A 25,280-nucleotide genomic window follows, 5' to 3' on the forward strand; every position below is an offset into this window, starting at 1 on the left:
GAGAGAAGTGCTATACATAATGGTACCAAACCCAAGATAAATATAAAATCAGATTAACGAACGACATTAGCTAGCTCCGCGCATTATTAATGATACACGTAGAATGCCACATATTAACAGTTATATAGGATAATTCACAAATACCTTTAGATTATAAACGCAGTTCAAGTTCTGTGATAACAATAACGGTAGTAAACGATATTTTTTTATTGTGTACTTAAAGAGATAATTTAAAGATAAGAGTCAGAAAGGCAGTTCAATCTCGACTTTTTTCTGTTTTCTTTTTGGCTTTCACTAAAAAAACTTAATTACGCCACTTTGTTTTCTTACTGAACCATTAAATGAAATATATCGTTAACAGGTTTCAAGAGTTTTTCCTTTAGGTTTTTGTTTCAGTTGTTTTGTGTGTTTTTTTTTAATAAAAGATTGTTGTTGTTTTTGTGAATGGCTCGCGTCACTTTCGCCAGTGAAAGATGAGAAACGGAGGACAGTCAGTCGGTCAGGTCTTAGGTCAAAGCGGGTGCACGTGTGCGATAAAATTTAAAATACCTTTCTGAAGCAGGTATGGAACACATTCCATACACGCACATTGGGACAAAATACGCTCCACCGAGATTTGTTCTTCCGTAAATTTTAGGCTTAGCTTCATGGTTGAGTTAATGTTAATAGTGTAGTTAGTGCTGAAGTAAAATCAGTTAAATCAGTAAAGTAGTTTTGTTACTACTTGGATGCTGGCACCTGGGAAACTAGTTATTAAAATAAGTATTGATGTTTTAATACAAAGAACTTTAAGAGTCCTTGAAGAAAACAACAAGAAGTTTCTGAAACATCTTTTTATTAAAACAACTTGTTTCGTATGTCAATTTTATAACATAACATTAAAGTGAATGCAGAATTAAAGAAACAGCAGCATATTCCTGTGAGCGATAATAAAGATTTAATACAAACAAAATAATCATAATAAAATGAATAAATAATAATTGTCTAAATAAAATAAGCCATATTGTGCTCTTAAAGTTACTCTTTTGTTTTTGTTGTTTGCAATTATGCATGATGTGCTATCTGTGCTCTGCCCACCACGAGTATCGAAATTAGGATTCTAGTGTTTTAAGTTCGCAGACATACCGCTGTACTACTGGGGGGGGGAGATCCGACAAGGCCAGGTAGGTTAAGACGTTCGACTCGTAATCTGAAGATCGCGGGTTCGAATCCCCATCACACCAAACATGCTCGCCATTTCAGCTGAGGGGACGCTATAATGTGACGATCAATCCCACTATTCTTTGGTAAAAGAGTAGCCTAAGAGTTGGCGGTGGGTGGTGACAACTAGCTGCCTTCCCTCTAGTCTTACACTGCTAAATTAGGGACTGCTAGCGCAAATAGCCCTCGTGTAGCTTTGCGCGAAATTCAAAAAACAAACAAACCACTGGGGAAGTCGTTAATTTTCATACCCTACAAACCTTATTTGTAAACGAGTTGAATGAAATTGATGATGATTAAAATTTACTTTCTTAGTCGGACTTAAACCACTATTATCTCTGTTATTAGGTCAGATACCTTCATTCGTGAAGCGTGAGAATAAACAAAGTATGAGAAGAAGATTGATTATTAATTCAATAAAGACGAAGGGCCAGTGAATATATGTCCAAGGATGTGACGTGACCTCCTTTAAATGTTATGCAAGAGTTGTAAACCAATACATAAGGCACATGGCCTAGTTAAAATATACATATATATATGACACTATCATGTCTTACAAGTTCAAACATGAATAGTCTAGTTTTTGGAAGACATAAACTGGCCTTAATCAAATACTGTACCCTTTTTGTATGTTTAATGTTATTTATTATTTTAACCTTAACACAAATGCCAAGAAACAGCACCCATATCACCCTTTGCTACCACATATAAGTTATTTCAATAAGCTAAAATAGTATACATGTCATCAAAGTCAGGATGTTCTGTTTTCTTCTTCATCAAAACGATACTTCTCAAGTGTAACGTCATTAGACCAACTCTCAAATTCAGAATAATAGTAGCATTTTAATTGGCTAAAGACAGCAAAGTGACTAACACTCGTCCACCTTAGAATAAAGAAGAATAAACGTATGTTTAAGTAAATTCTGGCTTATACTGAACGATACAATTTACAGTTTACCACGTTAAAAGTTGTATCAAAATAAACTACAGCAAAAAGGTCCAAAATATAACCCAATATCTTTTTAGTAGCCCACGTTCGAGACTGTGTTGAAGTATAGTGCCCTTTTTGATCTACTGTTCACTTTCAATAACTTCCATATCCCATTTTCTTAAAGCAACTGAGTTTGGCGTAACTTATTGTTTCTGATACCTAGGCTGTGAAAGCAAGGATTCAAGGTTCATACCCCGAAGTTCGGTAAGAAAACTAGAGCCCAAAAGTTAGCGGTTGGCGCTGTTCACTAACAATACCTTCCCTGTAGTCTATCAATTCAAAATAAGGAACTTGTATGCACATACGTTTAACCAAATTTTCTAAAACAAACAAACAGCTAGAGTAATTTGTATCTCTCTGTATACAAATACTTTTGGTGTACTTGAAGTGTTTCCAAAGAAAATACCGTTTACAAGAAGTACCAGTTTGTGGTTAGAGACACTTTATGTGGCACAAACTATTAGAAATGATTGTTAGATTTTACAAAGGGCTAGTTATATGAGGGCTAACTGAAGTGATAGACTAGAGGGAAAATAATTAGTCAACACAACCCACCACCAACTTTTAAATTTAGGCTGCTCTCGTCTGATTGAAAAGTAGGATTTGATCGTCAGTTTTATTATATACAGCCCCAAAGTGTGTGCATGATTTATTTTATTTTCTCTTGTGTGTGTGTGTGTGTGTGATAAGTATACAAATTATAGAACCTCCTCTCCAGAGTCCGGAACGATAATCATTGGGCCAGGTTCAGTCCTCTGCTAAAAGTAAATATTACGGTATTTTTGTTCGTATATTTACGTAATATGAAATTTCAATTATACTACAAACACGATATGGAATCATTTATCTTGAATACGTTATAGTGAAATTAACCCCCCCCTCAAAATATTTTCATAAATTTTATGTAAATCTACCAACATTGACAGAAAATGGCTCAGATAATAAAGAGAGGGAGAAACAGTTAGATCCTTAGTTGTTGTTGTTATTGTTTTTGTATTTCATACCAACGTAACTTAATATGGGTAAAAATTTCCTAATTATTTTCTACCCAACAGACATCTAATGACGACATAACCTCACTCGTGGTATCATTTACCAGAGTTCATACGATACTCTATAACGTATCGTACATGTACTCTCGAGACGTTTTACTTATTTGGTTTCAAAATCATCTATATACTCAAGATTAAGGTTTGTCATTATATTTTTCTAACTTTCACTTGACCCAGCATTATCAGGTGGTTAAGGCACTTGACTTGTAATCTGAAAGTCTCGGGTAGGTTCGAATCCCCGTCACACCAAACTTTCTTGTCCTTTCAGGCGTGGGGTATTATAATGTGACGGTCAATCCCACTTTTCTTGGGCAAGAGAGTAGCCCAAGAGTTGGCGGTGGGTGGTGATGACTAGCTGCCTTCCCTCTAGTCTTACACTGTAAAATTAGGGACGGCTAGCGCAGATAGCCCTCGAGTAGCTTTGCGTGAAATTCAAGACAAACAACCACTTTCACGTATAAAATTTCATTTTCTTAAGTCGCTTCTATTCGTGTTTTTATGTGACTTTTTTTTTCAAAGAAGCATAATAAACAAATATTTTATTTTCTACATTAAGCCAAATTCTAGTATCTTGACGTTGTTTTAATTTACTGAAGTTTTGTTAGTTTCATAAAACCAACGAAATAAATAAGGTTCGTTTCAATGTGAACATAAAAAGCATTGAAATTCATTTTAGCCAAGCAAACAGATATGAAACGAGACAAAAATAACATTCAGTGCTCTATTATATATCAAATAATACACGAAAACTGATAGGAACACGTGTAACGTGAACGAGCTTAGAAATAGACAAAAGGTGCAGTATATATTATATGTTGTTGGTACACCACTGTCAACAGTACCTTTGTGAATACTGCTCTACATAAAGTATTAATATCGAAGGACCAGATAAACAAGTGAACCATTCTTCAATCATATTCATTAAGCGGATGAACAAGGGCAAATCACAGATTATGTAATTCGAGCGACTTCATTTTCGACAGATTTTTAATGTATAATGATAAGTTATCTTTGTTCTTTTTGACGTGTTAAGTTTTCTAAACATCAGTACACGTGTTCTTCAATAAAAGCATTGATTCAATTAACACGAAAACCATTTACGTATCGGCAGCCTAACAAGTTGAAATAATTTCATTATTTGTGCGCGAGAGAATATATTACGTCATGTACTTCTAATGAATGTCAAATAACAAATGACATGGTCTACAGATTCAATATCTAATGAACTTAAAATTAAGTGTTTTCGAAAGAGCGTCAGCGACGTGTGTGTGTGTGTATCTATATATATACATATATGCACACATACACATATACATATATAAAATAAAAATAAACATTATTTAAGCAGTTAGGTTTATTCTCGAGTACGGAAGCAAGTTATTGCTAATATAATAATAAGTTAACAAACAAGGATTTATAAACGTTATGAGTTGTCATACTAGTTTAGACAACTCGACAGAAGTTGTATTCTAGTATAATTTGTCTGCTGTGTTACTCACATTACCCTTTTACAACCAGGTTTAGAGCTTTGAGATGAGGTTTTTCTTATTTACCACCCCTAGCGGTAGGAAGTTTTCTTTTCATTTTTAGTGCAATCATTGTCTACAGACAGCGAAGAATGACACAGATGTGGACTTAAGCATCCAGACATTGATTGCCCCTTTATATTGTTTCTATTATATTTGTCCTTATTTTACTGTTTTATAATTCTATCTTGGGGCCTCGCGAACGAAAGTTAAGACTAATAAGAGTTTGTTTGTTTTGTTTTGAATTTCGCGCAAAGCTACATGAGGGCTGTTTGCGCTAGCCGTCCCTAATTTAGTAGTGTAAGACTAGAGGGCAGGCAACTAGTCATCACCACCCGCCGTCAACTCTTGGGCTACTCTTTTTACCAACGAATAGTGGGATTGACCGTAACATTATAACGCTCCCACGGCTGAAAGGGCGAGCATATTTGGTGCGACCGGGATTCGAACCCGCGACCCTCAGATTACGAGTCGAACGCCTTAACACGCTTGGCCATGCCGGGCCCAACTAATAAGAGACTGTGTATCTCCACCAACATGTGGCTCCTACAGTTCCACAGTTACCTACGAAATCCACGAACGTCTTATCCACCACATTAAAACCTGTACCCCGATGTATCTATTTTATTGAGCTGTCTTTTGGTTAACCATTGCTGTGTATTATAAATACGTATGCGTTATGTATGTAGGTATGGATATTTATGTATAGGAAAAACGAATAAACAAGTATGTAGATATCTATAAGTTGATGTACAGTCTGTATTTTGTTTAGACATTTCTCCACCGGCAGGGATAACTGTCGTATTCCATTATGCTGTTTCCGTCACTATATTTATTTGTTATTGTCAATTGAGGTATCGCATTTCATGGGATATTCTAACCGAAGACGAAAAAATCAGGAAACACCTCTCTTAACAAGCAGTAGAGATTGAGAAATAAAACTAATACTATAAAATAAAAATAAAGTAGGGAGTTCGGGAAGAAGGTGAATCCTAGTTTTCCTTTTCCCAGAACAACGCGTGGACGAAGCACTTTACTGGCGCCATGTTTTTCTGCATGACCATGGATCAACATCTAAGAAACAAAGTAACGAGTGAAACAGACGCGTGATGCTTTCGCAGAGAAAGAGAGGGCGCGAGATCCATTACCAGGTCAAAGAGACTTGCTCTATTTTATAGATTTCATCGTGTAATCTATGTATAGGTGCTACAGTGATGTAGTTAACTCAGTTTTTTCAAGGCTATATATCTACTGATAAATATATTTTCATTTAAATACACTTAGTCACCCGAATAAAGTCCAGTGTAAATTAATATGTAACATACGTCAATTAATGTGAATTAATTTAAAATTATAAGTTCCATAGCGATAATATACTTCATAATATATATCAGTACAAGTATGTTACTGACAATAAAATTATATCCTTCCGCAATGTATTGCGTTGTAGACAGATGTGGACAAAATACATACTCAATCCATTGTCTAATGTTTTTCAAGTCTGTATTTCTTTTAAGTAAGACAATCAGGCTGTATGCACATGTTTCTTACTGTGTTGCATAATAAGCAATGCTACACCATCGTATCTCCGAGTACTGGAGTACAAACGTTTAAACAATTGATATCACTTTACGTCATAGCTGTATTCTTTGTCTATCCATAAACTGAACCAGAACAGCTGAAAAACAACTAAAATTTCCCAAGTAATGTTAAGAGCACAAAACACATAACGATATAAAGAAGAAATATTTTTCATTTGTTTCTATGGTATTCAGTAAACAAACAGAAACTCAAGTAAAACTCTAAACGTCCCAACAATTTCCGGTCACCTTATGCCAACAAAATAAAGTATCTCGCGTTTTCTCAGCAACCGTAACGCTAAAAACCAAAACAAAACCCAATTAATAACGCGCTAGATACATTTTGAGCTTGAGCACTGTCGGCGGTGTCTTATAGATACGGCTGTACGAGATAGAGGTGTTGGCTTTACGACAGCGCAAGGCGCCAGTCTATGTAAAGTGATCTGGGCGAGATTAGGGCACCAGACAACCGTCTAATTTAGGCCGTTCGAGGTCCATCGTTTCCAGGAGAAATCCACGTAAATAACTTGTACGTTACAGCAGAGGCCGAAAGTGTCAGATGTAAACGTATTCTTGAAAACAACACATCTTTAGATTCTCGGAAATGTTTACAAGGGTAAATTACACCTTGTGTCGTTAATTTCTCTGGCGCAGTGATGGCGTGCCGGACCGTGACCCTCGAAATCTTGACTTGCCGCAAAAAACAAAACGCGTTCCGCACTTTTGAGGCCTTAGTTGCGCTGTAAGACTGACAATCCAATTCTATTATTCGATTAGAGTAAGTCAAAGGTTTGCCTTTAAATGTCAGAGAGTAATTTTATAAATATTCCCGAAAAACAAATATATAAAAACATGTAACTGACCACCATGTGGAAGATGCATTTACGTATCAAAGCGAGTGTCCAGGCAAGGAAAGCTTTTTCTTTTGCGTTCCTAACCTGAAGATGACCTAAGAAGATCGAAGCGTTGTTCTGTACTTTATCTTAATTAAAGTTCCAATACTCATACCAGCCGTCTTTAGAATTCATTAATACTGTTACGCTATTTTACTTAAACTTACCAATAACAGTACTATCACTCGTTTTAACCTTCTACTGCTAGAGAAAAATAATTGTAATTCAATAGATGATAAATAAAGTCCTGAATCATATTGTTATTATTACTAACCTCAAAAGATAAATCCCGCAAACAGATTCAACCAGTAAGAATTGTGGTAAAGGACTCTAGATTTATTTGTTTGTTTGGTTTAGAATTTCGCGCAAAGTTAATCGAGGGCTATCTGCGCTAGTCGTCCTTAATTTAGCAGTGTAAGACAAGAGGGAAGGCAACTAGTCATCATCACCCACCGCCAACTCTTGGGATACTCTTTTACCAACGAATAGCGGGATTGACCGTCACATTATAACGGCTCAACGGCTGAAAGGACGAGCATGTGTGGTGCGACCGGGATTCGAACCCGCGACCCTCAGATTGGGAGTCGAACGCCTAAACCACCTGGCCATGCAGGGGCCTCACAACTCTAGAAAAAAAGGATGTGCATATTTATATAATTTTATTGCACACTTTTATTAAGGTTCGTGGCTCAACAAACAGAGCTTAACAAGTCGAAAAATGATTACATCTGACTTTACCTATTCAGTCAACAGGAGTGACAGGTTTGTCATGTTTATTGTGAGAGAAAATAGTTTTAGATTTAATAGTATTGAAGTGACAATAAATGGTTAAATATATGAGGGGCAAATTTTTACTTCACTTGTTATGAAAACAAGAAAAGTTATTTTTCACTGTACTGAAGCTGATGTACAAAAACATTCGTTCAATACGTCTTTCTGAATCACCTCAGGGAATGAAAACACCGATACGTCATTCGCTGCGTCATGGTGCATGTGACACGTGCAACGAGCTCTAACAAGATGTCAGCATAACATACGGTCTTACTTGCAGGATGTATTCATTAAGACTTTATTAAACTGGTGAATAAACGATGTAAGATAAAACGAAAAATACCTTCTTATCATTCCACCACAGCTAGTTTAATTGGTGCTACTGTACAACGTGACCTCTGGTGGACCGTTTTGTAACTCCATTCTTTATGTGAATTTCTTTCAGCATATTTCTTGTATATATATATATGTATTTACTTCGTGTAGATGTAATGATAACTTTCATGGCGTTCTTTAACACGTATATAATAAAGTTTCATGAGCTACATATATATATATATATATATATATGTTTTATTTACTTTATATATATATACACCCGAGATCCGGTTATCGTTAACGAAAACCACAGATTCGGACCTTAGTTTAAGCAATCAATTTCGGCATTAATTTGAGATTCGAACAATAGATGATGACAATTTGGTAATAGTTTAAACGCTTCGAAACACACTTATTGTTGTGACGAATTGGCGTATCTCATATTTGTATTTTTCAGAGGGCGCTTTAATTGAGATACAAAATTTTGTTGGCTTAAAGAGAACAGGAAATAAACAAAATATCATCGATACGAGTGCCCTCTCAGTGTATTATTCGTGTTGGAACCATTCAACTGGACCAGTTAAGATAAAATAAAATTTCTTATGAAGCATTGAGGTGTCCTTTTTCTAAAACACATACGTACTTCAGTATATATCCTCACCTCAAAATATGTGAGGTTAACGCCCTTACCATCGTTTTCTCCTTTTTCTAAAACACATACGTACTTCAATAAATATCCTCACCTCAAAAAATGCGAGGTTAACGCCCTTACCATCGTTTTCTCCTTTTTCTAAAACACATACGTACTTCAATAAATATCCTCACCTCAAAAAATGCGAGGTTAATGCCCTTACCATCGTTTTCTCTTACCCCCTTCGTAGCTTATCGCAACTAACAGTATTTAACGGTGGTCACCTGTTCAACTAATTTATTGTTCGTGTAACATTGTAGAAACAAAACAAAAACCACTAACACATTTTACTGAAAACATAACATTTGCTTCTAACATAGCACAGAAATTCAATAATGAAACTCTATGTCTAAAAACATGACCTTAGCTTTACAAAAATTATTTAAACATACTTTAAATAAGTGTATATACATATGTATGTATAAAACAACGAAACATTCTGGTACTGTGAAACCAACGTTTAGTCAAAATAAGTTAGTACTGTGGACAAAACATATGGTCTAAAATCAAGGGTAAAAATAAATTAACCTGATACTGTAAGAACTTGACTAATAAAAGAATATTTTTTATTAAGAAGACCAAAAACAAAACCATTATTTCTTTATGTTAATAAAACTTCTAAACCACTTACTCTGTGTTTTAAAGCAAGATTTTTCATAGTAATGTTTTATAAAGATAAAACAAATTATATATATATATATAAGGTTCTTTATAAGATACACTTCAGCATGATAAATATTTTATAATAATGGTCTGCGTATGTCATACGTACATATGTTCTAGTAAATTTATAAGAAGAATGCCATTCTCTATTGCTTTAGGTAAATTACATACGAAAGAACTGTAGGCGAGAAGTTTTTCTAAATGTTTTTCTTTCGCACGAAATAAGGTCGTGTTTCAACAGCTTTTCAATGGTTCCGAGTGAAAATATTGCATGGTATATCATAGGATATCTAACACCGAGAAAAGGAAAACCTAAACACCAGTCACGTGATATGGATATTTGAGTAGCTAGTTTTATATAATATCAGTTTAAAGTTTGCTCGTGATTGGATAGAAGGAATTACAAGATCTACACCTCCTCGTACAATGCGTACACAAAGCACGTGCTTTAGACAGAACTTGAAACAAGCGACGCACCTGTAGAATCAATGCACTCGACAGGTGTGATGGATAGTTCCAGTGGGACAGGTGGTTGATATCCAATAGAAAAACGCTTTATCTTTCGTGACTACCATTTAGAGGTGTAAGGTAGGGAAAGCCACAGCGTGACATAACACGATTGGTCAATAGGAATAAGCCAATAACAAGTCTATTAACAGTTTACGTGACCTTTCTGATAAAGACAGAACTCTTAATGATTGAGAAATTTAAACTAATTTTTATTTTCTTGTGGTTACGAAACGCAAATTCTATTCAATAATAACGTACAAAGCGTACGGCGCAAACGTAAGCATAACTTTCATATAGTGAAAAATGAAAAACAGGATATTTATTTTACAGTTTAGCACTTTCTTCCATGACGAAACATTCCTTTCGACAGTGACCGAATCTGCAGATAAAAACAGTACAAGCCGCTAAGCCTAAAAACATAGCGTCATCCAAGATCAGAAGAACAGTTTTAGGGAGCTAGTTGTGAACTAGCTTTATTTTCACAGGCCTTCTCAACTGAACTGGTTAACATAATTATCAAGAAATAATACCCCGAAGCTATAAATATATTACGAGAGATTTGGTTTGTTTTTCAATTTTGCGCAGAGATACATGAGAGCGATCTGTGCTAGCCCGCCCTAATTTAGCAGTTTAAGACTAGAGAGAAGGCAGCTAGTCATCACCACCTACCGCCAACTCTTGAGCTACTCTTTTACCAACGAATAGTGGGATTTACCGTCACATTATAATGCCTCCTCGGCTAAAAGGGCGAGCATGTTTGGTGTGACGGGGATTCGAACCTGCGACCCTCGAATTACGTTTGAGAGATAGAGAGAGAAAAAAAACGACAATTGAGCTAAAATACTCGAAGCTACGACACTAAGCTCAGATAAGAGGTACATATATAGATATTGTTATCAAGCGCAAAATACGCTAATATATACAGGCAGGTCCAAATTAAGGGAAGATCAATCAGTGTCCTTCCCTGGGGAGGAGAAGCTAAGGGAAGATAAAAAAATAAATTTGCAACTACGTCACAATAATAATAGTAAATATTGTCGTTTCATATAAACCTAGTATTATGTCATTTTTCATTAATATATTCTCATAGTTTGTTCTGTGATAAATATTTGCTGGAAAATTTAACAAAGAAATTCGTTGTCACCACTTTCTATTTCTTTTAACTAATGTTTGTCTTCACTTTAAATTTATAATAAATACTATAATTAATATTTTATGTCCTCCACAAGTCGCTTTAGTTTGTGTTTTATTGAAACTGTAGTTAATAAATGTTCTTGAATTGTACTCGTATTATTTGCGAAATTCATTTCTGGGAGCCGCCCTCCCACTCCTCAACTAAGTCCATAATCCATCCCTGTACACACATATCAATGTTATGTTTGTATTTGGCAGTTATTTGTAACATAAACTTTGTTTGTGTTTTGAATTTCGCGCAAAGCTACACGAAAGCCATCTGCACTAGCCGTCCCTAATTTATAAGTGTAAGACTAGAGGAAAGGCAGTTAGTCATCACCACCCATCGCCAACTCTTGGACTTCTCTTTTACCAACGAATAGTGGGATTGACCGTCACATTATAAGGCCTCCACGGCTGAAAAGGTGAGCGTGTTTGATATAACGGGGATTCGAACCCGCGACCCTCAGATTACGAGTCGAACGCCTAAACACATCTGGCCATGCCGGGCCTAACATAAACCTCTACACAAAAGCAATGTACTTTTTTCTGCGTTTATTGAATTTTATGAAACAACAACAACAAATAAAAACATAAGAAATTCATGTCACTCACGAAATCGTTAAGAATATATCTTCTCATCTGACCATTATCTTTTCACACGTTAACTCATTTTTCTACGATCAATACACATTAATCACGTTCACTGTAATTTCGACCTGACGAATTAAAACCTACACTACACTTCAGATTTAAACAATCATCGATTTGACAATGATAAACGAGGCTTCACAGACATTTGTATCGATTGAAGAGGCTAATTAAATCATTCAAATCCATAACTATTTATCATTTGGGTTATAATAACTACGCACGATCTACTTTAGGCTGCGTATGACACTGAAGGTTATATTAGATTACAAAGTCTGCGTACAGCATAATAATTAATAAAATATTACGTTAGTAAAACGATCGCTATGTTTTATAGTAATAATAAACAAGAACGAACGACATGACAGAAAATGCAGATAAAAACCGGGGTTAATAAAGTTAGACAATATTCAGTCTCTATTGATCTGCCTTAGGCAACAAATTATGATTTCTTAACGAGCCGGTAAGGGTAATCCAAGAGTTGGCGGTGGGTGGTGATGACTAGCTGCCTTTTCTCTGAGTTTTATACTGCTAAATTAGGGACGGTTAGCTCAAATAGCACTCGTATAGCTTTGCGCGAAATTGAAAAACAAACAATGATTTGTGAAAGGGGGATACAAAATAATTCCTTTAGAAGTGATACGTATCTGAAAAAAAGTTATAAAACCAAGCTAACAGCGTTCTCCTAAAATGTCAATACCATATCTTCGTGGTGTGGACTTCAAAAAGGTGTCTTTTTTGTGTGTGCACTAAAACACCTCTATACATGATTCCGTACAGAACTGGTGTATACCTCTTTTACGTCCTATATAGGTTACACCATTTCAAATTTTATTTGAACAATAAATGTAATATGCCTGAGAACGCGTGTCCTGAAATCGAATGAAATTGCAGTCATGTTACAAGTAGCTTTATATTCCAAAGAAAAAGTTAGCTAAAAAGAAAATCCCTCTATTCACAACACACGTTATCAGTGAAAAGTAATGTGTTAAGAAACCAAGGTAAAAATGGTGTTGATTAGAAGGAAGAAAATTATAATGTTAGCTACGTTTACTTAAGATACTAAAACTGATTTGTAGAATATCTTATTTCCATTTGTATTTTCTTATAGACCTTTCAATGTAGAATTAAAATATTTTTACTAATTTTTAAGCTAAGCATTTTAAAGTAATTTTTCTCAAGAAGAGAAAGCGTTCTGACTTGCACCAAACGTAATGGGATTTAACTTCTTATATTTTAAAAACCTGTTTATGTTAAACAGTTTTTGACAGAAAATTTACCCTTCTCTTTGTCGACTACACTTTGGCCAACAAAACATTTTTTTTCAATAGAGATACAACTTTACTTTTAAATTTACGCCCAGCATGGCCAGGTGGTTAAGGCACTCGAGTCGTAATCTGAGGGTCGTGGGTTCGAATCCCCCTCACATCAAACGTGTTCACCCTTTTAGCCGTGGGAGTGTTATAATGTAACAATCAATCCCACTATTTGTTGGTAAAAGAGTAGCCCAAGAGTTGGCTATGGGTTGTGATGACTGACTACCTGCCTTTCATTATGGTCTTATACTGCAAAATTAGGGACGGTTAGCGCAGATAGCCCTCGAGTAGCTTTGCGCGAAATTCAAACCAAACCACTTTTAAATTTCAAACATACAGGAAAGGGTCTGAGAAATAAAGAAAAAAAATATATGTGCGTGAAAGTCGTTAAAAAAAACTGTTCGTAAAATCTTTAAAGTGCTGTCAGTGCACAAATTGTTAGAACCACGGGTTAGACATTCTTTTATTCTATTTGTTCAACACGAGAACAGAATGAAATAAAAGTACAGCTTTGATACAAAAAGCACTCGACTGACTAAAATTATGTCAATCATAAATTCTGCGTGCATTAAGCATTGGTCAGGTACAGTCAAACGTATACAATTTCAGACGGACACTTGGAAAACTTGAACATTATAAAAAAAAAACTGTGACGTAAAGACAGAAGAAAAACATGTCATACAGCATTAAACACACAAATAAAATTGCAAAATGACGGGAATAGAATGCACAGTGCAAGCCTTGTAGGTGAGAACCATCGACCATATACCTATCTCAATAATATTTGAGTGACATGTGGCGTCATAGGTGTTTGTTTTTTTGAATTTCGCGCAAAGTTACACGAGGATTATCTGCGTTATCCGTCCCTAATTTAACAGTGTAAGACTAAAGGGAAGGTAAGCTAGTCATCACCACCCACCACCAACTCTTGGGCAATTTTTTTATCAACGAATAGTGGGATTGATCGAAACATTATAATGCCACCACGACTGAAAAGACGAACATATTTAATGTGAGGGGGATTCGAACCCGTAACTCTAAGACCTGACCTTGCCAAGCCTCTAGATGTTGTCCATAGTATGCTTCTTTGTTGTTGTTTTTGTTGTATGTTTATTTTTTCATAGGGCGGAAAAGCGAAAATGCCACTAAAACGAAATAGAATAACATTTCTGAAGATTCCTTTTTATGGGCCCGGCATGGCCTGGTGGTTCGGGCGCTTGACTCATAATTTAAGTGTCGCGAGTTCGAATCCCCGTCATACGAAACATGCTCGTCTTTCATCCGTGGGGACATTATAATGTGTTGGTCAGTCCTACTATTCTTTGGTAAAAGAGTAGCCCAACAATTGGCGGTAGGTGGCCATGACTAGCTGCTTTCCCTCTATTCTTATACTGCTAAGTTATGGACGGCTTGTGCAGATAGACCTCGAGTAGCTTTGCGCAAAATTCCAAAAACAAACAAATCCTTTCTTATGACACTTTGAAAAGCCTAAGCAACGTTTAACACATTTTCACTTTTCAATACGCTGTTGTATCGTTTTTCAAACAACGAAATAGATGAAACATAAAAATGTAAACTTTTAATAATTATCGAGAAGACACACAAGTACACGGAAAACAAACAATGAAGCGTGTGTTTTCTTATAGCAAAACCAGATTTGACTATCAGCTGAGTCCACCGAGGGTAATCGAACCCCTGATTTTAACATTGTAAATCCGAAGACTTACCGCTGTACCAGCGGGGGACACAAATAATAAAGATCCTCTACAAATAAATAATCCTTCCTAGTGACACAGTGGTATGTCTGCGGACTCCCACCGCTAGAAGCCGGGTTTCGATACCCGTGGTGGTAAAAGCGCAAATGGCCCCTTGTGTAGCTTTGTACTTAATTCTAAACAAAGACACATAAAAAAGACGAGAAAAGAATTGTATAGAACAATCCTTAACCCTCAAAATTTCAAGTACAAAACAATTATGAGTTTTGAGGATTATTTTGAGTTCAAATACATTTGAACACCATGTTGAAATCTAGTGGTGCTTTATAGTTGCCAAAACACGTGTCTTTGTGCACCAATATTTCTTAAAACAATCATCCAGAGAGATTTCAATAAAAAAAAAAAAAAGTACACATATTTACGAAATTCCTTACCGTTACAGTTTCCTATATTTATTCATAAATGCTATGGTAATATGCATAGTGGAAACACCCTCACAAAAGTTTTTTTTCACTTAATACCCTCATATCTATTTTATAAATAAGTATATAATTCCTTTTGTGATTCATAATGTAGGATGTACGTTTCAAAAACACGTAAGCAAGTGATCACAAAAATATATCTAGTTTTAAATGTAGTAAAAGGCAACATGTATTCTTCTTCACGTGCTCCTACCTAGTACGCCTACCTCAGCTCTTGTTTTCTCCTCATAATTTGCTATCGATACAGGCACTAATAAATGAGACAACCTAACGTAGATGGACGCTCATCCCAGCGGTATAAAATCTCAGCTTGCGTATCCCTTACCTATATAACTACAACATAAATTTTCGCTGCTCTGTGCGTTAAACAAAATCACGAACGACGCGTGCCTAGCACGCGACGTGACTTTCAAATATTCGTTGATCAAGTTCCTTTCAATTCGTCCTACGTCTGACGGCCACATGTGCATATTCTATAGGTAAGGGAAATACAAAAACGGTTGTGAAAGAGACAGTGGTTGGAGTTGCTGGCTAGTTAGAACGCCGACATAGACTTACTTCCCGCTGAGGTTCGAAGGGACGCTGCTTATTTTCGAGTGAGTTGGGTGAAAGCGACACAACATATGTTAAAACCACACATGCGCGACACTCATAAAGAAAGAAAAACTTCGTCTTTACCTTCTTTTATTTTGTTATAGATGCTGAGAGTTACCAGGGTTACTTATTGTTACTGTACGTGTTACTTCTCGATTGGTGACGCCTCTTCATCAAAAGCATTAAGTACAGCAGCAGCACGTGCGTTGTCGCATCAGTTCTCTTTTTCTTCGAGTCTTTTCTGCGAACACACTACCACCCAGGACCAGGTGATAAAACCAATAATGTCCGTCGTTTTCTCTAACGCTTTACTTTCACTGCAGTGTGGAAATTGGTGTAAGGCGTTTCCTGTTGTTTCCCTTCAGAAGATATTCTTCCTGTTAAGCCTATAAATAGATAGGCAAATATTTCTTCCCTAACACGTTAACAATCCCTTCCCTCCAATTCAATGACTCAGCGGCAAATCTGGAGGCTTGTTTGTTTGTTTTTTGAATTTCGCGCAAAGCTACACGAGGGCTATCTGCACTAGATGTCCCTAATTTAGCAGTGTAAGACTAGAGGGAAGGCAGCTAGTCATCACCACTCACCGCCAACTCTTGGGCTACTCTTTCAGCAACGAATAGTGGGGATTGACCGCAACATTATAACGCCCACGCGGCTGAAAGGGCGAGCTTGTTTGATGCGACGGAAATTCGAACCCGCGGCCCTCAGATTACGAGTATAACGCCTTAACCCACCTGGCCATGCCGGGCCTATCTGAGGGCTTATAACGATAATAGCCTGGTTTCGAAACGCATGGCGGGCACAGGATAGATAGCCCATTGTGTAAGCTCTCTACTTAACAGCGGACAAACAAACACGTAAAAAATAAAACCATGTTTGAAATATCTAAATGAAAGACGTTTAATTTAGAAATACCGAACTAATAATATCAATTCATTAGAACTGCAATGATTATGCGTAGAGAATACAGACAAACCTTTTATCACGATATTCTGATCTCATACAAATTATGTAGTTTATTTAAAGGGATCCCAGGCGTGCATACAAAACATTGGGAAATATCATGATAAAAGACAAAATCAGAAATCTAATTTACAAATGAATATAATTTTTTCCTTAAGCTTCATTTTATCTTATTACCTTTTGACAATATATTTCTCTTCATTCTTTTATTATCCATTTATTTATTCTTAACCTGAAGATGACCTAGGAAGGTTGAAACGTTGTTCTCTTCTTACCAGTAAAAGTGTTAATATCCATACCAGCCGTTCTGAGATATAATTTTATTTCAAAATAAAATAAAATTGTTACTCGTCATCAAAAATTCAGCTGTTCTTTTCTCTCTCTCAATCCCCCCCTCCCCACGTGGCTCAGTGGTAAGATGAGGAGTTATAACACTAAACATTAGGCCTAGAAACCCGCGGTGAGCAGCGCACAAATAACCCTTATATAGTTTTGCGCTTGACAACAAATACAATTTTCTCAGTCATTCCCGTTAGAAATATCAAAGATAGCGAGTGATCCAGGTGAATAGTGCTTACATTTATAGGTATCAATGCTCGTTAAGTCTCCTTTGTATGTGGCGAAAAAGTCTTATTTTGGTTTGACATGTTTACTGTTGAAACGCATGCTCATAGAACATCATTCACACAAGCATGCAATCACGAGCTTTTATGTCACACTGCATGGATCTACACCCACACTACATCTACACTAATTCCACGTGTGAAATTTTGATTCCGAATTTGAATTTTTACAACTAAAACACGCAGAGGTATATGCTTATGCCATCACAGTACCTAAAGAAAGTACCACAAAGTTGTTAAAACCGTTTTCGTTAAATAACAGTTACATTAGCAGCATTGCAAGGATTCAAAACTCGCGATACTTTTCGTGTTCTTATCTTGACACTACTTTACTTGGTCTATATATAGCACGAGACGTGCATGATAACAAATAGAACGCAACTTTTCCACAAGCCGATGTGAAATTATTAAAGATATTGATTATATTACTACTTTATTACAAGGATAAAGAACCAAAATGGCCAACGCTAGAAGGGTGTTGTGGTAGGTCGCGTACCCTCAAATTTCACTTCGGCCCACCCAACTTTATTGTCTCGAAGAATTTAAAAATTCGTGTTGTCAATTTTAAAAGATCGTGTCACAGTATGCTGGCCCCACAAAACTTCCCCCGTCTTCCTCACCCCCCCTCACAAGTGAGACGGGCTGAAGCAAAATCTTAATACAAATAAAATGTTCATTGTATTTGTTTGGATTTTCTTCGTTTTTCTACAAAAAAATATTTAATAGAAACTGTATTTTTGCAGTTGGGGGGCTGAGGTAAACTGTGTAGGGGTTTCCCAAAATGCCATCAATATGAAGTATAGATGGTAAATTATAATAATGTAAATACCAAGGTACATTTCAGAAAGGTGTGCTATTTTGAACTGCGTTTTCAAGTGTACGCCACAATCATCAGTACAAATTTGGATGGCTGATGTAAAATGATCTCACAGAGGACACAACACCGGCTAAATGCTTCATAGTTTCGACCTATACACAATACACTTATACATGCATGCTATGTTTTACTTTTCAATAAAAGATAAATGAAATTAATGGGTAAATACCTGTGAAACCTTTGGTTTATCAAGTAAAATCCCTGATGATTTGTTGTAACTTGAAATTAGCGTGGTTGTCTAATTTTCGTCAAAGCTCAAGATTGAATGGCATTACACAGGGAGCAGCAATACAGTGCATGAGTTTCAGTGCATTCAGTACGTTGCTACAGAACGCATGACACATACTTCCGTCTTGATGAAGACGTTGAGTTCTACAGATCTATGTCTCTTTGATGTTAATTATTAAGCAACAACGACGATTGTGTATCCCATATTTTATGAATATATGTAGATAACAATATTGGGGAGGGGGCTGAGGGGGGCTCAAGCCCCAAGTCCCCCCTTGGCGCCTCCACTGTGTATTTGTATAGAATGCAAGAAACAATAAAGTTTAAGTTATGTTTTGACCGTATTTCAAGTTCACAAGTGCATGTTTTCATTTAATACTTAATGGTATCTTTCATCTAGCATCGATTTCCTTTATTTGTTATTTCCACTTGGTTTTATACATAAAGCTACAAAATAAAGAAAATCCTACTCCAAAGATCAAACAACTCTAGTAATTTTTTTCTAGTGTTAACCTCCTTATAACAGAATTTCCTCCCCTTCGCACAAAGTGACATTTTTCGTTCAATTTCTCACAACGCCTAAAACAGATAGTTATATACCAGTTCAAAAAATCCCTAAAACGTTACTGGTTAAGATATTCTGAACTTATCAAATTCAATGAGAAGGTTTGGCTTGTGTTATCAAAAACCCTTTCATCGCATTTGACCTGTTTGTGTCACGTGCCCATTTCTCTAACAACAATGCAAGTATCAAAAATATAGATATCCCAATAACCTGTATGTCTTCTCACCCCCTTACATATAATTTTAAAATTATAATCGCCTCTAGCAACCGGTTTATTTCAAGGCGTTTTTAAGATACCCCACATTTCTCTTTTAGTAAGACACCATTGATTTAAAGGTTTAAATTACCTTAAAAAGTCTGTTCTCACGTTCAAGTAGCAAGAACAAACAGGAATAGTTCTAGCCATGTTGGTGATTCAGGTAGCAAGAACAAACAGGAATATTTCTAGCCATCTTGGTGATTCAGGTAGCAAGAACAAACAGTAGTAGTAATTGTTACCTGGATCACAAAGATGGCCAGAACTACTACTGTTTGTTCTTACTATCTGAATCCCAAGATGGCCAGAACTACTATTACTGTTATTCTGGCCATCTTGGGATTCAGATAGTAAGAACAAACAGTAGTAGTTCTGGCCATCTTAGTGATTCAAGTTATAATCTTAACATTTTAGAAGATGCTTGTGTTTTCGACCTTTTATCCTAACTAGTTGCAGAAAAACCAATACGTTTCACTTATGTGCAAGATATCGTGTGAATTTACTGTAAGGAAGCATAATTTTATCTTCTCCTGTTCGTTTAACACGAAATAATTGCACATCCTGTGTTTATGCAAGATATATACACGAAAGGAGCTTAAGAAAGAAAGAAAAGAGGAAATCGTAAACCATATCTCATATAATGTTACATCCTGAACAAACTGTATAACACCTACTAAGTAAGCCCACTTGTTTAGTAGGTCAACATAAACAGAATTATACAGATTCCTGGAGGTCGTTATATATATATATAGTTTGTTTTGGAATTTCGCACAAAGCTACTCGAGGGCTATCTGTGCTAGCCGTCCCTAATTTAGCAGTGTAAGACTAGAGGGAAAGCAGCTAGTCATCACCACCCACCGCCAACTCTTGGGCTACTCTTTTACCAACGAATAGTGGGATTAACCATCACATTATAACGCCCCCACGGCTGGGAGGGCGAGCATGTTTGGCGCGACTCGGGCGCGAACCCGAGACCCTCAGATTACGAAGCGACTAGATTTCATTGAAACCGACAGAAACGATTTGTTCTGAACCAAAGAGTAGTATCAAAATGACTGGATTTCATTGAAACCGACAGAAATAATTTGTTCTGAACCAAAGAGTAGTATCAAAATGACTGGATTTCATTGAAACCGACAGAAACGATTTGTTCTGAACCAAAGAGTAGTATCAAAATGACTGGATTTCATTGAAACCGACAGAAATAATTTGTTCTGAACCAAAGAGTAGTATCAAAATGACTGGATTTCATTAAAACCGACAGAAACGATTTGTTCTGAACCAAAGAGTAGTATCAAAATGACTGGATTTCATTGAAACCGACAGAAATAATTTGTTCTGAACCAAAGAGTAGCATCAAAATGACTGGATTTCATTGAAACCGGCAGAAATAATTTGTTCTGAATTATCAAAATGACTGGATTTCATTGAAACCGGCAGAAATAATTTGTTTTGAATTATCAAAATGACTGGATTTCATTGAAACCGGCAGAAACAATTTGTACTGAACCAAAGAGTTGTATCAAAATGACTGGATTTCATTGAAACCGGCAGAAATAATTTGTTTTGAATTATCAAAATGACTGGATTTCATTGAAACCGGCAGAAATAATTTGTTTTGAATTATCAAAATGACTGGATTTCATTGAAACCGGCAGAAATAATTTGTTCTGAATTATCAAAATGACTGGATTTCATTGAAACCGGCAGAAACAATTTGTTCTGAACCAAAGAGTTGTATCAAAATGACTGGATTTCATTGAAACCGACAGAAATAATTTGTTCTGAACCAAAGAGTAGTATCAAAATGACTGGATTTCATTAAAACCGACAGAAACGATTTGTTCTGAACCAAAGAGTAGTATCAAAATGACTGGATTTCATTGAAACCGACAGAAATAATTTGTTCTGAACCAAAGAGTAGCATCAAAATGACTGGATTTCATTGAAACCGGCAGAAATAATTTGTTCTGAATTATCAAAATGACTGGATTTCATTGAAACCGGCAGAAATAATTTGTTTTGAATTATCAAAATGACTGGATTTCATTGAAACCGGCAGAAACAATTTGTACTGAACCAAAGAGTTGTATCAAAATGACTGGATTTCATTGAAACCAGCAGAAATAATTTGTTCTGAATTATCAAAATGACTGGATTTCATTGAAACCGGCAGAAATAATTTGTTTTGAATTATCAAAATGACTGGATTTCATTGAAACCGGCAGAAATAATTTGTTTTGAATTATCAAAATGACTGGATTTCATTGAAACCGGCAGAAACAATTTTTTCTGAACCAAAGAGTTGTATCAAAATGACTGGATTTCATTGAAACCAGCAGAAATAATTTGTTCTGAATTATCAAAATGACTGGATTTCATTGAAACCGGCAGAAATAATTTGTTTTGAATTATCAAAATGACTGGATTTCATTGAAACCGGCAGAAATAATTTGTTCTGAATTATCAAAATGACTGGATTTCATTGAAACCGGCAGAAATAATTTGTTCTGAATTATCAAAATGACTGGATTTCATTGAAACCGGCAGAAACAATTTGTTCTGAACCAAAGAGTTGTATCAAAATGACTGGATTTCATTGAAACCGACAGAAACGATTTGTTTTCACATTGAAAGTGTGTTTTTTGTGTTGTTGTTTATTGCTTTACAGTATCTTGGTCTAAATATTCAGAAACATTCTCAAGTATATTTTTTCAGTTTACTATCAGGAATTGGACTTTCGAATAAAAACGTTTGTAAACTTATAAGATTCGTGAGTTTTAAAATGTTTATCGTGTGCGTAACATGGTTTTCTGCAAACAGACCATTGTCGTTCAGTTCACTAGGGATTTGAAAGTAAAATACCTTCCATCACACTTCTTTAGTATGGATCCCAGAAGAACAGTCATTTTCCAGTAGAATTCGACGACCAAATAACTTGAGACAGTTTTCTGAAGAGATTCTGAGGTTTTTCAGTCTTGGCAACCATTAGCGCCTCAAGTTAAGTCTCTTCCTCATGTTCTACGTTTCGAACCTTTGAAGAAACGAAGCGTGATTGCCACTCGCGGACTCTTTACGGTGTTAGAAAGTCAAATTAAATATTTCTATATACTGAAAAAGTCACACACAAAAAAAAACACCAGTTTATGTATTAAGCCACCTCGTTGTGGACATCCTGTACTTTCCATTGTCCTGCACTGTTGTGGTAGCCTATCTACAGAAATGTATTTCCCTAATAAACGAAATTACAAACCTTTAGTTAGTAATGTTAAAATGCTGAATGGCTATTATTTTACTTTAATGGGCAGCCTAAGCTGCTGGTGGTATATGAATACTATTTCACCTATAGCTCTGTTAGTGATTAGTTCTATTGTGACACAGCATATGGGACAACTAGGACGCTTCAACAGCTCGTTGAATTTCTCAGAACATTTTCTTACAAAACTTGCTGAACGATTCACTAAGTACTTATATGAGGGACGCTGTCAGTAATGTACCAGTTAGATCAGTCATTAATCGATATGGCTATTGCTGATGCTTACGGACGTCAAGTACTATATAAAGTGCCCCTCGCTAGTACAGCGGTAAGTCGACGGACTTACAACGCTAAAATCAGGGGTTCGATTCCCCTCAGTAGGCTCAGCAGATAACCCGATGTGGCTTTGCTTTCAGAAAAACACACACACTATATAAAGTAGTACAAATAACCTACCTGACTATATTAGTTCAAAACAATTTTCCCAATGATTGTAAGACCAGAAGTTTCCAGACAACGCGTGTACAGTTTTGAAATCACTGTTGGTAATATACTATAGATACCTATTGTTACCTGCACTTTGATCCTTGGGTCGTTATCTCCATGTGATCACTTGGAAATTCTTACAGCAGCTGTTCTCACCATATAAAAAGTTACCTCGGGGGTACTCGGGATACAATGGGATTGTAATCGCGCGAAACATGTTTCTTCTTATGTTAAAGCTTTTATTTTGTCAAAATATTCTTTCATAATGACAACAAAAATATGGCATGAAACGAAGATTAGACCGAATCACAACAAATTGAAAAATTTAACCATTTGTTAGAATCACTTTTTATGTGTTTTTAATAAAGTGACTTTCAAGTAATATTTTTTTATTAATGTTAGAGAGCTTTTACTCGTCTAATGCATAGATAGTCAGGAGATTAGAGAGCTCGACTCGCTATATGAGGATCGCGGGTTCGAATCCTGTCGCACCAAACATGCCCGCCCTTTTAGCCGTGGGAGCGTTATAACGTTACGATCAATCCCACTATACGTTGGTAAAAGAGAAGCCCAAGAGTTGGCGGTGGGTAGTGATGACTAGCTGCCTTCCCTCTAGTCTTACACTGCTAATTTAGAGACGGCTATCGCAGATAGCTTTCGTGTAGCTTTGCGCGAAATCCTAAAACAAACTAAGAGAGTTATCAACTGTATTCACTTATGATCAAGCCAACCCTTGGGCTACTGTTTCACCAACGAATAGTGGGATTGACCGTCACATTATAACGTCGCCAAGGCTGAAAGAGCGAGTATGTTTGGTGCGATCCTCAGATTACGAGTCGAGTACTTTAACCACCCGGCCATGCTGGGCCTCACCAATATGAACTACAGTAATTAAACAACATTCTAACTCACAGCAGTGGACAAAACAAATATATTTTTAAGAACAAGTCAATGGTTGAACTTCTTAATTCAGTTCAGGTCGTTGTCCACGTATCGAAGAAAAATTGTTAATTTGCAAACTAGAGCCCTAATTAAACATAACTAATTCATCCACTGACTTATTCTTAAAAGAGTTGTTTTATAATAATGTACGATTTTGAATGTAAGACCTCTATAAAGGTTTCGTATCAAGACGAGTTTTAATTGTAGTGAAATGTTTGCATTCGTAATTTAGATTTTTATACATAGCTCTTACTTGTGTTAAACAGTTTTCAAGTTAATCTTATAATTTATAATTTGATCGATTCTTTACACCTTCATATCATATTTTTGTTTAACAATTACTTTATTTCCACTTTATCTAGTTATTCTATGATATTAACATTATTTATTTTTATAATTGTAGCATGTCTTTGGATACATAGCAACCAGCAATGGAGTCCGTCCTTAATCTCTCACGCTGCTACAGCGGTAACTCTACGGATTTACAACGCTAAAATCGAGGGTTCGATTCTCCTCGGTGGACTCAGCAGATAGCCTGATGTGGCTATGCTATAAGAAAACACACGAATCGTCCTCAATCTCTGTTTGTGAGATCTTTGCATGTGTCGTGAAATTTATTATGCAAACATAATAACGTTTTCATAATCAAGTGTGCTCCATAGTGGCACAAAGTTATGTCTGCGGACACTTTTCGCCCGAAACCGGGTTTTGATAACCGTGTGTGGGCAGTGTATAGATAGCCCATCGTGTAGCATAGTGCTTAACTAAAACCAAACAATTCATCATCGAGTGAGAAACAAGAGTGTTCATTAAAAGTAACCTTGGAACAAATGACTGCATTATATTTATAATACGTTATTTATTGTATCAGAAGACAAATGTTTTTATTTTTCTATTTAGCTACTTTATTTGAAAATACCGCTTTTCAATACATATGTGAAAGTAAATGCCTGCT

At 36.0% G+C, this 25,280-nt stretch overlaps 1 protein-coding gene across 8 annotated transcripts in view; it reads right to left on the bottom strand.

Annotated features, from left to right (window-relative positions):
* The window catches only part of LOC143231894 (uncharacterized), a 137,931-nt gene that overhangs the window by 80,327 nt on the left and 32,324 nt on the right, over window positions 1-25,280 (bottom strand). The window contains exon 2 of one of the 8 annotated variants that reach the window (XM_076466684.1): window positions 16,211-16,512. The exons of 6 other annotated variants lie outside the window; for them this stretch is intronic. The gene's annotated coding sequence lies outside the window, so the exon portion shown is untranslated. Of the gene's footprint in view, window positions 1-15,738; window positions 16,127-16,210; window positions 16,513-25,280 lie in introns of those variants that run through there. One more of the 8 variants, XM_076466687.1, reaches the window with a different exon arrangement.

Source organism: Tachypleus tridentatus, chromosome 11, assembly GCF_004210375.1.
Source record: "Tachypleus tridentatus isolate NWPU-2018 chromosome 11, ASM421037v1, whole genome shotgun sequence".
Taxonomy (NCBI): domain Eukaryota; kingdom Metazoa; phylum Arthropoda; class Merostomata; order Xiphosura; family Limulidae; genus Tachypleus; species Tachypleus tridentatus.